The 16,738-nt window shown below is 29.5% G+C and overlaps 1 long non-coding RNA gene across 2 annotated transcripts; it reads left to right on the top strand.

Annotated features, from left to right (window-relative positions):
• The first annotated feature begins 2,934 nt into the window (after positions 1-2,934).
• LOC121128583 (uncharacterized) lies at positions 2,935-5,127 on the top strand. 2 transcript variants are annotated; one of them, XR_005868213.2, is made up of 3 exons: positions 2,935-3,233; positions 3,496-3,907; positions 4,116-5,127. It is a non-coding gene; the product is annotated as an uncharacterized lncRNA (long non-coding RNA). The 2 variants fall into 2 exon arrangements; XR_011784336.1 differs by having other exon boundaries at positions 3,309-3,907.
• Positions 5,128-16,738: the final 11,611 nt, after the last annotated feature.

Here is a 16,738-nt window from a genome sequence, read left to right as displayed (position 1 = left end):
ATACTCATGGAGATATAGTACGAATGTTGCTCTACCATGTCAGTTGCTCATGATGTTACCTTACGACAACATACGTCCGAAATCAAAAAAACATTATGCATTATTTTTTTTGAAATCTAATTCGTAAAGTTTAAAGCGTGTTTATGACTAAAGTGTTCAGGTTTACATCTCAATTTGTTTAAAAAATCAAAAATCCAAAAAAAAAATGCCAAGTAGGAAGCTGAAGACTTACTGAGGACGATTTTCTGAATGCTTTGTGCCACGAAAGGGTTTAATTTTTTTTTTTTTTTTTTTTTTTTGCCTTGCAAACGCTTAGATGAACGAATAACCCTTAATATGCATACAGTAAAATATTTAATCAGTATATTTTGGTAAATTATGAGTTTATTATTCAAATTTATTGGCCCCTCAAATTTAATTTATCAGTTTTGATTTACTTCATTATAATGATAAATTATTGCAACTTAATTACGTACAATTTCAAGGTTCTCCAAAAATTAAATAAGAACAATCTATTAATTGAAATCCTCCCACTTAAGCAAATGTAAATAAAATATCTTCTCTGTTTTTGAGTATTTTTCCCTGAGGGGCTCTTCAAGGACAAGCGAACAATCTACCAATCTATTGCGTAATTTCAGGGATTGCAGCTCTCTGAAGTATATACTTAAAGAAATGGTTTTGGAGAGCCAGCAATCTTGAGCAAGTGGCCTCAAAAATGATTAATAAACAACAATACAATGTTTATTATGTAGAGTAGTGGTCACCAACTTGTTTCTGACTGTGGAACGATGAATGCTTGATAATTCTGCTGGGAACTGAAGAAGGGGGGAGGTGAATCATAATATAAATAAATCTGAATCCACTGTCTAATCATCAGCAATTTTATTAGGACATTGCTTCAACATTACAATTCTGTTATAATATTAGGAGATAATAAACTTGCTCCAACAATATAACGCTATTATAACTTCAAAAAATGTCAATAACGCTAAATCTATTGGAACCCTAAGCTTTCAAATAAATGGTACCACCTGGGGGTCACTTTCTTGATCATTTTAGTAGGTGGGTTAAATTTTGGCACGCAAGTGAGTGGATTGCTGTCCTTTCAAAATAAGAGACAGCTCCAATTTGACTGGGACTATAACAAATGGAGAATAACTAGTTTATTTTCATTTGGCCAGGCGTAGAAGAAAATATCTTATATGACAAAATAACAAAAGAGTGCAAGTAACATGTAGTAGGCTTTGTAGGTATTGATATTTCGGTGCTTGTTTTTGACTGAGGGCCACGTTGCAAAATAATATAATGTAGAAAAAAATTTATTTTTTTACAAGATATGCGCAATAATCTTACTATAAATTTTTCATATCTTATTTGACTGAATAAATGATCCACATTTTATGGAACAATTTCCAAGAACCGACAGATAAGGACTGGTTCCAATAATTGAAAGTGCTCAAGAATGGTCCTTAAACTGAACTGGGCCAAATAAATAAGAACTGACACAGCAATAATTTTACCTTGTTACTCGTAAAATTCAATGAGTCAATTAAAAGTTAACTACCCAAAAATAATAATCTTTTGTAATTTACATTTAATATTTTGCTCTTCTCCTAACAATTATATATAAATTAGTACGTCCCTCTATATTATCATCCCAGATTTAGATAATATATTTAACAGAATTAACTAACTAATTATTTTTCTGCCCTGTAATGTTTGATCCAGGGACTGGAGTTTGTGAACCACTGATCTACAGCACACTATATCAATATTTATTGATGAGTTTTGCTTGTGCTACTCAAAATGAGTATGAATGGGCAAAGTCAGTCGAAGGGAGAGAAGAACAAAACAAAAGGAAAGTTTTTTATTAGTTTGAAGACTTTAAACAAGAGTTCTACGAATAAGAATTCAATTACCAAGCATTAAAATAAAAAACTAGAGTATTTCACTTTCCTTCTTCGTTCTCTTCTCTTATGAGAAAAAAGTAATTGTAACAAAGTTTTAAATCATGACGATAATTTTTGAAGGATACAAATATATTACAGACTCAATTTTGGAAAAAAAAGATTGACTGGATTTTGTTTCGATGGATCACATAGTTTTATGTGTTTTTTCTCTACACATATCTTTCATATTTTCAACTTCAAGTCTTCATTGGGCCTCACTGTTTTTCAAGAAAAGCTCTAGAAAATAAATATATTTATACCAGTTCGAACACGCTATCTTCGAAATAGCCGATTCAAAAGTAAAAAGATTTAATTTATATTTAGTTTGTTTAAGTTAAAATTCTAAACTTATGCAATCTACTAATGCTTTTAAATATATATGGAAATGAAAAAGGTAAATTTTTAGTGTAAAACCTCCTTGTATCCAACACTTTTTGTTTTTGTATTGGTCCCTTTGATGTAAGCATAATCAGATTTTTCAGTTTTTTGACCAAGTGAATTATTTATTGTAATTTCCGTTGCTACCTTGCCATGTTCCTCCTTCAAACTATAATGAAGATACATACTCAGACTAACGAGCCAATCCTATTCTTCCTTCATTTACCTGATTCCCACTTCTAATTCGTTTTTAATTTACATTATCAACTTTTACCTAATTAGATATATATATACTTTTTTGGATTTTTTTTTGTACATTGTCGAATCAACAACCCATGCCTCAAAATAAACTTTGAAACACGAGAAATCGATCTTATTTAATGAAATAAATCAACTTATTTCGTAAAAAGAAACTTGCACTTCAGAGCCCAGGAATCTGGTTAGATCAGAATGAAACATTTCCCTGTTTATGTAACTCAGGTTTTTAAACAACTTTTACTTAATGTTTAAAGTCTGTATTTGTCTCCGTTTCGAAGTTTTTATCATTGTTTTTCCAACATTATACAAACTCATAAGTTATTTTAATAGCATGTAGAATGCCTTGGTCAATGAATGGGGGAAACTGAAGTAAAAACAAACGAAAAAGGAATAAATATCTTTGTCTTAGGGTCGCTGTAATATACACAATATTATCGGGCTACAAATGCTTAGAAAATTTTGTTGATATCCATACATATAGCTACAATTGTATACACTTTCAGTTGTTTCCTTTAGCCCACTTGCTATACATTAATTTCATTTGAACTCAACTCTCCAAGAACTAAAGACGTGCAGGAAGTTGAGAAGATGGAAGAATCTCAAAAATGGAATACACAAAGTCCATGTTGGACGGTGCTTAAGAACCTCGTAAGTAAATATCATACATTTAGTAAAATATAGTGTTCTCTTCTACGAATCGCACCTGAAAAGATCCTTCTTTAGATATTTTAGGACGGAATGAAGAGAAAAAGTAAATCAATAGCACCCATTGTGATACTCATAATCCGTATAAGTCGATCACAAGAAGCTATTGTACATTTTTTATTGGTTTATTTTGTTTCATAAATAATTTTTATTTTTCAATTATACACGTCTTGCTATAATTTTAGTTTTTTGTTTTTTTGAATAGATTCCAAAGTTATAAACCAAGTTTCAAAACGTAGTCCACGTTATTATTTTTTTAAAATATATTGACTACATAATAACTGTTCTGTCTATTAGCGGATTGGAGTATGTATGTAAAGTACTCTTCAAAAAACACTGAAATCTTCTTAAATTTATCCTCATTACTGAATTAACAAATTGAATTCGGCGGAGCGGAGAAAAGTAGCATATATATTATGAGGCACAATGATAAAAAGACGTTATCTGTTGTCCAATAAAAAGCGAGATCTTGTGTAAGAAGAATTTATCAGTAATGAATTAAATCTACTAAAGCTAATCGGCGCGCTGTACTACTTTGTTTTAATGGAGACCACGCTGTCTAAGAACAAAGATCATTACTCAGATGCCCTTCTTGGAACAATGTAGGATTCATCAAGGTATTTTCTTAAATAATTTATTTAATAGATTATGATGTTTTATTCAGAATGATGATACAATTTGTTATCCCTGTCCTACAGAATTGTGGTTAATTCATTTATAATCATGGGGAAAACATAATCCTATCTGAACTCAATGTACATCTGTTAACCTTCTATAATATGATTTTAATTTTTTGAATATTTAATGTTTTAATGTTTTCTTTAGGATTTGTGGCAAACCACTGCGTTATGGCTTTATCTGCAAAAGTGATACTAAGAATAAGTGATATGGTTTCCAAATTTTGAGTACATTTTTCAAGCTACATAGACTTAATAGTCAAACTTTTTTTCGAAAAGAATCGATTCCATGAAGATTTTTGGTTCTCTTTTGAATTTAACAATGCAATAAACAATGTATATTACAAATTAAATTAACTATCATTATGTAAATACTTAATGTATTTAAGCATGTGTGCCAAAAATATCAAAATATTTGATGTTTGGGATACATTTATTTTTATTTGTCATGGTATGACCTTACTACAATCTAAAACACAAAAGGGAACTCAAAACAATTTTTCATCAAATTCATCATGAACAGGAGCTGATAAATAAAAGCTTGATTTTTTTAGAGATTTTTTAATAATTGGTCCTTTAACATATCAATTCTATTTTACAACTGATATATTTATATACAATTTCAAGAGGACATGAAATTTAATGTATGCCAATATCGATATTTGTTCGGAGTTTTTTGTCAATTTTTTTAGTTTGTCAGATGGACTTTGACTGTATCAATAAACATTATAATATTACAATTAGTCAATCTGACCTGGGAATTATCTTTGAATTCAATATATATTAATTTCTAGCCACATTGAGGTCAAGAAAATAATTTCTTCCAAGTGCATTGTCCATTGAGCTACGTCATTCTATATTTATGATTTTCGATTAAATTTTTGAGATAATAATTCAAATTTTTTAACGCAAACTTAGCCATTTTCATTCATTGTAAGAGTAATTTTTTATTAAACTTATAATGAAGATGACACAAAGTTAATTTTTTATTTGCATATATTATACAATGCAGGTGCACAAAACTTACAGTAGCATTACTTAAATTGGAAGAAGCGTGATTTAATATCCATGGAGCATCCTTCGAGTCGAATTGAGTAATCGTTTAAGGTTTTGGTATGGGAGAGAATGAATTATTCTTTCAAAATCAATTCCATTATAGAAAAAAACGTACCTTCATTTTATTTATTTTTAATGTTAGTAGGCATATACAGTTATACCGTTTGTTACGAATATTACTAGAAATCAGCTTTATTTTACCTTTAGATGCGTGCAAATATTAAATATACAATTATTTATTAACGACAGACTACAACTACCTCCTACTTCTCGGAAGCTCTTTCTAAGTTTACGTGAACTCAATGTCATAACCCAAGTAGTGAAACAAAGATGACGTAAACAGTATTTATTCAAGGAAGTGGTCGTTGCAATACTTTTTTGCAACAACCAAACTACTAACAAAATAAGCTGGCTCAGTAAATTCATACATTCAGCGGAATTTACATGGCAAATTCTGCAAAGCAAGGAAACACATGTATACAGCATGAGGGAGCATAAAAATGTGACGTAATCTATTGTATTCTATAACATAATTGAAAAGGGAATCTATTAATGCCAACAAACACGTCACTTTGTTTTAAAGATTTACGAGTAACTAAACTCAAGATACGAACACAGTTTTGGAAAAAATTAACTTGTAATTATAGTTACGACTGTATATTTATGAAATTATTCACATACTAGATAGATCAATGATTTTTTTTTCTTTTTCACCCATTTGAATGTTTTAAAAACCATTGGTTTGTAAAAAAGAAAGGGAAAAAGGTGAATACTAAGTAACTTTATCAATAAATTTTCTTTATTGTTTTTTTAAGAACATCAAAGGATTTCAATTGAAGGATAATGCTATAAAAGAAAAGTAACAAGCCTGTTTTAGTGATTTGTTTAGTAGTTGTAAATAGTATGACCAAGAAAATATCCGTTGTACTTATACAAAAAATATATGGAACAAAATCAAAAACAGGAGAAACATCTTATTTAAGTCCCATTCTTAAAAAAGAAAACGTGTTTGTGAATGAAATAAAAAGAGTAATATTGAGGATTCTAAGCTAACTTATGAGTTTAAGTCTTTGATGGATGGTTAAGGATTTAGGTCCAAATAATTCCTATCTATGTGTTTACAAGATAAAAAGTGGGATGAGTATTTACCTTCCTTCATCAGATAACTGCTTGAATTAATGTTACAAAGCCTCATATAAACTAAGCTGCGTTCATATTCATCATAGTTCAAATGATTTTTTTACAACCATGACTATGAACATTATTCAACATTAACTCCGTTGCATTAATGTATTGTTCTTTGCAATTAAGACTATTTAGTAAGAAATTCCTTGCAGATATAGAAATATCCATGTTAATACAAGATTCTTCCAGAGTCCGAAGTTAAATTAATCTTATCTACTCGATTTTATTAAGAAAACTGTTAATAATACAAACAAGTTTTTTATTTATATTTACATAAAGATATAATATACTTTGTGTATTGCTTTGTTAAATTGAAATTATAAATAAAATTCGTTACGGAATCGATTCCTTAAGGGGGAAAAGTCGATCTATAAGTCAATGTCGTTTGTAAATTATACTCAAAATTTGGAATCCATTTGACTCATATTAAGCAACCCTTCTGCCAATAACGCGGTGTGTTGCGTCAAATCCTAAAGAAAAAATTAGTACATTAAGTATTTGCAAAATCATACATGGTTAACAGATGTATGTACATTGAGTTCAGATAAGATTATGTTTTCCCCATGATTATAAATGAATTAACCACAATTCTGTAGGACAGGGATAACAAATTGTATCATCATTCTGATTAAAACATCATAACTTATTATATAAATAACTTGAAAACTTACCATGATGAATCCTAGCTTGATCCAAGTAGGGCATCTGAGAAGTCATCTTCGTACCCAGACAACGTTGTCTCCATTAAAACTTTTAAAAAAATTGCACAATGCACCGTTTAACTTGGAAGATATTCCTTATCTTACTCATATCTTTTCCCCCCCACAGGATGTGGCTTTTTATGATACCCCGGATGACGTCACATCATCATTTTCCTTCATAATTTCCATTACTGGAATTTACCTTGTTATTTCAGTATACATAGTAAATTCATAACGGTTGCTTGTTTATTTAAAGAGTACACCTCCAAAAGATAGGGTTTTAGTTTTCCCACTTGATTTGTAGCTTTGATACCTATTAAACAAAGAAGAAAAAAAACTAAAAATATAGGAACACGAATATAATTGAGGAATAAATATTCTTTGTGAAACAAAATAAATCAATAGAAATTGTACAATAGCTTCTTGTGATCAACTTATATGGATTATAAGCATCACAATGGCTGCTACTGATTTACTTTTTCTCTTCATTCCGTCCTGAAATATCTAAAGAAAGATCTTTTCAGGTGCGATTCGTAGAAGAGAACACTTTATTTATACAGAATATATGACATTTACTTACCAAATTCTTAATCGGTGTCTATCATAGAAATAGTAGATTACTATATTCCATTATTCAGGTACTTCCATCTTCTCAACTTGTTGTACGTTGTTTCTTCTGCAAAAATTGAGTTCAAATTAAAATAATGGATTGCGAGTATGCTAAAGAAAATAACAGAATGCGGATACAATTGTAACTATATATATGGCTATCAACTGAAATTTAGTACACATTTGGAGCTATTTTATTTTTTCCTGTCATACAACTATTTTAACAAAAACAGATTGATAGCTTTTCATGTATTTTAACTAATTTTCTGCAAAGAAACCATATTCAACATCTTTATATATTTTTTTTTTTTAAATTAAAGATTTGTTTGGATTTAAAATCTATGATTGAATCTTAACAGTAAGTCTAAAATATTTTGTATAATTCGACAAATGGTTGTTAATATTAAAAATCACTTTTTCAGATTAAACCTTCGAAAATACTGCAAATTTTACTTCATAAAGTTAATTTAATTCATTGTTGCAATGAAATAGTTCGAAATTAATATCAAAGACATATTTTATTTTTGATACTATTATGCTTTAAAGATACTTTCATATTAATTAATGCTAATTGAATGTCTATGCTATATGTTAATTATTGTTACTATCCATCCACTAGTCATGAAACACAATTTTGTTAGAATTAATGTTATTGTCGTAAAATTCTTCATTATGGTTTTTTTAAATATGATGATACTATTTAGTCACATATTATATAATGAGAGATGTGAAAATACGCTCATTTTAAGCATGGGATAATAGAATTGTACAATCGATTCATTGCAGTTATTTATGATTCATCATAAAGTTAAGGTTATGAGAGTTGATTGCACAATTATATTTTCATATTTTAAATAATGCTACATTTTTACTTGTCCATATTATTATGTATGAAAATATTGGGACGTTTTGGATTCTTCTTCAAAATAGTTTTGTTCTCTTATGTAGTTTTGCTCTTCTGTTTTGAACGTACATTTTGGAAAGTTACCCTTATATTTATTACTTATTGGGTAAATAATAACGCTTGGCCCTGTAATTATTACTAGCTGTAGATCTCCACTTTGCCTGGAGTAAGGTAAAATTTGGTTTTTAATAATATGGAACATAACTTCCAAAAAAACCCTTTTTCTATATTTGTGATTTTCATGAGTACATTTACACACATCTCACTGGGGGTCATGGTTCTACGCACATAGAGGTTATGTGGAAGGCACTGAATCTAGCGTACTTAAAACAACTCAGAAGTTCTGGTGATTTTGGTGCAATTCAAATAATAAATAATCGTATAACGAATCGGTTCTCAATTTGCTGAACGGATCCATCTGAAAAGATCGGTTCATCATTTGAGGAAGATGTGCTCAGTATGCAATTCTACCATTGAGAATTACTTATCTTTACTGTGTTCACACGAACTACTTAATTATAATCATCGACTGAACATTAGGAGTGAGTTCCTCAGAAATAAAGGTGGGCCCTCTCCAGGTCAATGTATTAGATAGAAAGCCCTGTATTTCATAACTTCCTTCCATCCCATGGAGTACAGCGTTATCCCGAGAGCAATACTTCAAAAATAAATATCATAGTCCCTCAATTACGGCTTTCATTGCCTTACAGGTCATTCCAAGCAAACTCTATCGCAAGGCGAAAGTTCATCAGACTTGGTCTAGGAGGTGGCATGGAGCATGATGATCAAAACAATATTTTGAATAAATCATTCATGGACTCATGTCAAAACTGATTCAAATACAGCTAAGAATATTCTATATCTTTATTAACAAGTCCTGTTCAGATGCTACAGAGAGTAATTATTATTTATTGGAAATCTCGTTTCATCTATTCTACGAATGTGTGAAAATTATTTTGATCTTTATGACGATTGAGGGAGAGATTTATGTAAACTATTATGTTATACTTAATCCATCAAATTTAACCATTGTTACGTTCTTAACGTCAACTAATCTTCAAAGTATTATGTAATCAGTGAAGAAAAATTACCAAGGACTACCTTCGTGACTCCATGATTACTTCTCGCAGGTAATTATATTCCTTCACTCCCTCTCCATCGATGGGAAATACTAATACTTAAATATAAGTGTTTACCAACGATTATTATTCAAAAGTGGCTCGAAATCCTCTTTTGTTGATCTGATTTCCTTGTCAAATCTCTGGATCTGGGATCTGATATGGGTTAATCTTTTTGGTTTTCTACCTGGTGTTGATACCCTTATTTATATATTAATTGCAAATTTTTGTGTGGGTGTCAGGGAATATCAGCCAAACCATTCAATGGATTTTTTTCAAATATTTATCTTAGGTTCTTAGGGTTCAAGAGATGGTTTTGAGCTATAAGGTCATGGTGGTCTTAACATATACTTCCTCTGAAAAAGAAACTTTTTGACTCACAAAAAACGACTACTTTATATAAAGCAAGAATAATGACGGTAAAATTATAAGAGTCATTCTTGCTGCATATTGGTATGTATCTTTGCACACTTTAAAAAAAATGATATTATAAGGTTTACAGAAGAAAGAATAGGACACAGTATTTCGACAATAAACTGAAAGATGAGCGAACGATAGTTCAACTTAAATTTTTTTTCTGTTAGTCTCATAATCTCCTTTATTAGATCCAAAGATACCGATCAACATGTAGCGAGAATAATTCTTAAGGTTTGACGGTCTTTATGTTTTGTTTTATATAATTCATATGGTTCATAAATGTCCCGGGCAACCACGGGCAAATCTACTCTAGTTTTAATTAAACTTGCATATCTCATTTCTTATAATTATTTGTAGTTTAATATATTTTTTCAGTTTATTTAGAAAATGTATTATTTTGAATAAAGATATGAGTCCCGGTTTAAAAACAAAAAGACCCATAATTCTTATGGGATATATTTTTAGGGTAAACTATATAAGTAAATTTTAAAAAAAATAGTACAAACTAATGTGCGCGTTTTGCCACTTTGTTTAAGAGCTTTAAAAGAAACCACGTCGTGCAGGAAAGAAAATGTCTTCAAGTTTGCTCTACTTTGATCAAGCTTGGACTAAGAAATATAAGTTTTGAAGTAGTATCCCTTTCAAGAGATTAGTGCTGAATTCATTAATAAATTGTGGAAAAAAAATATTATGGCGGAACTCAATATACATCTGTTTACTGTTAATGATATAACTTTATTAATTGGATTAATGTTCTGTTTAGGACTTGCGGTAATCCACTGAGTTAAGTCTTCATATAGTGATGAACTACTAAGACTGAACGAGATGGACTGAAGTCTCTTGATAAATTTTCAAAACTACAAAAACGTTGAGATAGATTTTTATTCTGGGGCATCCATTCACTGACTATTTTTCGTTCTATTTTGAATGTAACAATGCCATAAACGAAGTATCTTATTAATTATATTATCCAATTTGATGTAAAATATAACTTGATCGTTAACTGAATAATACAAATTGTTTTATGAAACCGGGTCGACAGGGGTAATTGAATTTTGGACTAAAAAAATTATTAAAAGTACAAAAAAATGCACCCATATTACGGATGAGTGATGCACATAGGCGATAAATCAGAGAAATGTAATAGGCAATCACATTTTAATTAACAATAACTATCAAAAGTTGAGTGATTATGTTGCCATCAATATATTGACATGAAACTGCCACATACATTTTTAATGGGTTGTAAATGCTTGAGAGTGCTGGAAGTATAAAACTATGTAGGATGTAATTATAAGCCATACCTGCTGACTCATAAATACCTATGATGACACAATTGTGATAGATATATGAACAAAATACGTCCCTATGTTAAGAGTCGAATATTTTAATACTTTCCAAGTAATTATTCGAAGACTACCCTTTCTTGCAGATTACATATTTTAATTCTTTTAATTGATTGTGTATGTGTATAATAATAAAGCCTAGAATCATTTTTTATTGGAATTGTCTATGGTTGAAAAGGAAACTAGAATATTTCATTCCTTGGAATCGCTTCCACATCAAAAACTACCAAAAATAACTAAAAAGATAAGATTGTATATTCAATGTATACTTTTGCATATTACTATGCTATTTTAGTCGTGGATTCATCAAATCTTATGAAACATTTCCAAAAATACCTATTTTTTCAAACTTTGTAGTATAATGGAACGTGTGGAAATAAAAATATACAAAAAATAATCCCTGTTAACTTTTTGTAATGAGTGTCACTCGCCTAAGAAACCCGATTGGCTAAGGAAAATGAGTTTTTTATACTTTTAGGTTGTATAAATTATGCTCTAAAAAGTGAGCAAAAAAAAAAAAGTTAGTAGTTTCAAAGTAGAAAAGAGTTTATTTTCTTCATACTATATTTGACAAAACAACTTTATCACAATTATTACAATAATTTGGAATAAACAGTTAAATATTTTTACAATTTTCTTTGATAAACTAGAAAAAAACTACAGGAGATATTTTTCAAAGCAATTTCCATCATTTACGAAACATAAATGTACACCACAAACCATACATATAACAAAAACTCTTTTTTACTTATCTTCTCATGTAAAATTCAATTATCCTGACTATTAATTTTGGATTAAGACAACCAACAATTCTCCTAGTTGGATTTAGGAGGAAAAAAAAACATCATTTTTTTGTGTACAAAAATATATATAACTCCTTCTTGGGAACTTTTTCAATTGTAACTGATTATAAGGATTATAGATAAAAGAAATACATAAAATGTAAAAGTATAATTCATTTAAAAACGAGTCAGAATTAAGTTGTTAATTACTACTATTTAGCGTATTTTTCTACGGTAGCTGGTCCATAAATTATGATGTCACATAAAAATGGACCATATCTTCACTAATTTATAATAAATTCTATTTTTAATCCGTATAATTATTTACTACGAATATCGTATCAATATTTCATTCCCTTACCTTATCATATCAATTTTTTTTACACCCCTACTATTTTGCATAGCTTTTTGTAAAGTTATTTTACATAAACCATAAATTTAAAACTATAATTGATTACCTTCGTTTTCCATGACTTATATTTAGTTCAGCTAAATATATTTAAATATAATCAGCATAATGAAAGATATTAGACAAAGGAAAAATATTGATAAAATGCCCTAACATCCAGAAGTTATAAGGAGTTAAAAATGATTTTTTCTAATGTGGAAAACACGCAAAAAAAAAAAAAATAGTTTAAATCAATAGAGTTTTGATTGCAGATTTATTTGTTAGTACAATTTAAAACACAGAATCATGAACAAAATAAACAAATGATAGACATTGGATATCAATTAATTATAACATTAATATATCACAAGTATATTTAAGAGTAGGTTTGGCGTAGGCACAGATTTCTGCAAGAGTCTCCATGTAGCCAGAGTTCAATCGACTTGGAGATTCACAGATCCCTCTTTCATTCACTATTATGTAGCAGATATGGTTTGGCTTACAGTCAGAGTCCTGTTGACACGGCACAACTGCCTTGTCTGTTTCTGCTTCGATTGATGTCAATGCAGCACCCAGAATGAGAGTAAAGAAGAAAAATGATCCCATTATATTCGTCATATTAGTTAGTTGATCAAAGGATACGAAGAACTGAATGAAATACTGTCCTTGAATATAATTTATAAAGGATATTATTTTGCTTAAAACATATGTAGAGATATATTATATATAAAAATTAGTCATAAAATCTGTCAGAAGATGATCAATTCTAACATTTGGAAACAAATTAGATTTTTGATCGATACTTTCTGGGAGTGACAGATTATTCAATTTATAAATAGCAGCTATGTTTAAAATGACTCATATTCGGATTTGGACTTGAGTTATATTTTATATATTAAATAAGTGAAAAACCATTAAAATAAATAAGCTTGAAAACAACAAATAAATTAAAAATGTAATCAAGTTCAAAAGTTTATTTGACTATAAAATGAATATAGACATTTAAAAAAAAAAAACAAGTACAAAAAAAATCAAAAAATTAAAGATCTAAAAGACAATAACGTAATTTAAAAAAATTATACATGTCGACTGCGATGTCGAACGTCGAGGTATCATCCTTTTAACTATTTACTCAAACGCCATATATATTGATATATTTTGATAAATGGGTATAGGTGTTCCGGGCCAGCTATGCTTATAAAATTTATAGGCATAGCTGGCCCAGAACACCTATACCCATTTATGATATAGAGTAACTTCAATATTAAATACATCAATGGCCCTTGGATTGGTGCCACCAGCAAAATTATATTTTTTCGTTCAATCCTGTACGCATCCCGGATTAATGGATTTGTATCATTCTTTACGTGGGTAATGAAATGGTAAGAGTAAAACTGACTCTTAAATGCCATTCTGGGAAAATCCTCAATGGAGGAACCCGGTGATCTCAATCCTCTTCTCGTACTATTTTCTCATGGTGGTGACTAGGACAATCTTTTTCTTGGCAATTGATAGCTTATTATGTGTTCGACGACATTACTCTTTGGAACATTAGAAAAACATTACGCGTAAACTTTCAAAATTTGTATAATAGAAATGAGTAAATAATAACGGTTTGCATGGTCTACTAATTATTGTTTTCATCCGGCACGTTTCATCGATTATTTTGCTTCAAGACAGCGCCAGTCATAATCGTTTTTGTAAAAAAAATCTTATAAATAAGCAACGGTCTTGTTTTATTGAAACAGCCCCTTCATTTCCCCCTCTGCAGAACAAGACTTTTTTAAATTCGAAAAGAAGAAAAATATTTCTCCAAAAAAAAAAAAAAAAAAAACACGCAGTCGATTTGTCGTAACATCTACCTCGAATGTAATTAACAATTTACGCTAAGCAATTTTAAGTAATAACTATAAAGGTAACTTTCCAAAATTTATGTTCAAAACAGAACAGCAAAACTATATAAGCGAACAAAACTATTTTGAAGCAAAACCAAAAACGTCCTAAACTTACATAATAATATGGACAAGTAGAAATGCAGCATTATTTAATATGTGAAAATACAATTTTGCAATCAACTCTCATAAGCTTGACGTTATGATGAATCATCAAAAACTTTTATAAATAGATGGTACAATTCCATAATCCCACTCTTAAAAGGCACGTATTTTCACATCTCTCATTATATAATATGTACATATATAATCCAATATTTCAATAAGATACTTGCACTTCGGTCATAAAAAAAACTTTATACACCATTTTATCAAAAGATAATATTCAGGCTTGAGTTTTTTTCTGATCGGTGATCAATTGAAATATTGTGATATTATACCGCTGATTGCAGCATTGTAATCGATCCTGATATATCGCAACAGAAATAGAAAAAAATTGGGATCTGATAAATTTGTACAAAATTATATCAAAAATAAATATCATCCAATAGTGCTGTGGTTTTTGAGACCAGTTTTTGTCTTGAGACTGTTTGCTTAATGTTTTAGTCTCGTCTCGGTCTCAAAACATCAAAGTCTAAGAATTGGGTCTATTATACTCAGTCTTGGTCAAGAAATAATACTGGTCTAGGTGTTAGTCTTGATTTTCTGCTCAAACTTTATGTCATCGGTCTTGACTTGGTCCCACTCCTGATATATGTCGTGGGAACTAATTTCGCCGATATTTATAAATAGCAGTGCAACTAGCGAGCGTTTGTACTCCAAACAGATCCTGAGAAGAACTAGACAGAGGTCGAGAGGCGACAAATTTGAGAAGCAGCTCCTTTTAATGTCAAATAAAGAGGTTGGCGAAAAGTTATTTATGTAAATATTTTATTTTTTGCCGGCAGACAATATTTTAGTTTTTTTCTACATATATCTTAATTTTTTATTATAGTAAAATATTTATAAATAAATCATTTGAAAAAGGTGTATAAATCGTTCATTTAAGTTAAAAAGGTATATATAGATTTAGTTATAGGTTTATAGAAATTGTATTTTTGAATATTATCAAAATTTTATGAATCGGATTGCTGATTGCAAATGTTTATGATTTATATATTAATTTTTTGCAGTAAATATCTGATCGCAATTTTTGATCAAATTACAATTTTTTTCTTTATCACTCGCATGCCTATCTACAGTCTAGAACATTCATTTGTTAAAATAATGCTTAATCTGCCCCTGGAAATAACCCCTATTCAATACATATAATCACAGACATTTTTACTTCAGTATTGAAAGGCCTCACGCAACCTCTTGTAAGTGTATTCTGTTTTCTTTAGTTACATTCAATACATAAAAGAAATGTAAAGGAAATATTGTTCAGTTTAATCGGCCATCAATTAATTAAAGACTTGGACACGAGTTGTACTTTGTACTCTTAATAAATTGAGAGATCAAACTCCACGATGACTCGATTTTTACTCAAAAAATAAATTTCCGATTTGACAGGGTCTCAATTTGAAGGACTCGTAACTAGACTAGAATTCGTTGTCAGATCAACCAGTTTTTGATATTGTCAAAACTCAGTGCTTAAGAATCACTTAATCACTTGCCCAAAAACTTGCAAATTGACTTGAACTCGTAAAATGAGATATTGGACATTACTTTTCAGACTTCCCTCGAACTTATCTCTCAATAATTGAAAAACTACTTGTGGTTTTAAAAATTACATATGAGCTGCTTCATTTCCAAATATGCATATGTATACATATTCATAACATTGAATTTTTATCTGATATATGTCGAAAGAATTCAACAAAAGAAGGATCCTTATCATGTACGATTAGAGGAACTGAACTCTGTTTGCGCTTAAATTCGACTTATATTATATATATATATCATGGATAAATAAAAAACAGTAGTAGTTTATAACATTCTATGCATTTTTTAGCTTTGATAATGAATCTTGCTGTATATCCAGATATGTAAAAGACGACTCTTTTAACATTTAGAAATCTTAAACATCAACAACGGTTGATTCACTATTTGAGCACATTCATAAAAATATTTTTTAATTAAATACATCATTATTAAAGATTGGACAATGGTCATATCGACAAGTAACAACGAAAAAATCATCACAAAATAAGTTAAAGCCTCATTAATAACCACGGATACATAAACTCCAAAAATAAATATATATAGGACTAATAAAGATTTTAGTCGTTGGAGAAAATATCTAAAGCATGCTATTATCATATTATTCAAATAGATTCATTCTGTGTAACTCTGAATAAATACAATAAATATTATTAAGTAATAATCAAATTT

The sequence above is a fragment of the Lepeophtheirus salmonis genome, chromosome 1 (genome assembly GCF_016086655.4).
Source record: "Lepeophtheirus salmonis chromosome 1, UVic_Lsal_1.4, whole genome shotgun sequence".
NCBI lineage: Eukaryota > Metazoa > Arthropoda > Copepoda > Siphonostomatoida > Caligidae > Lepeophtheirus > Lepeophtheirus salmonis.
Note: the sequence above shows the minus strand (reverse complement) of the source record. Positions and strands in the feature narration are given on the sequence as shown.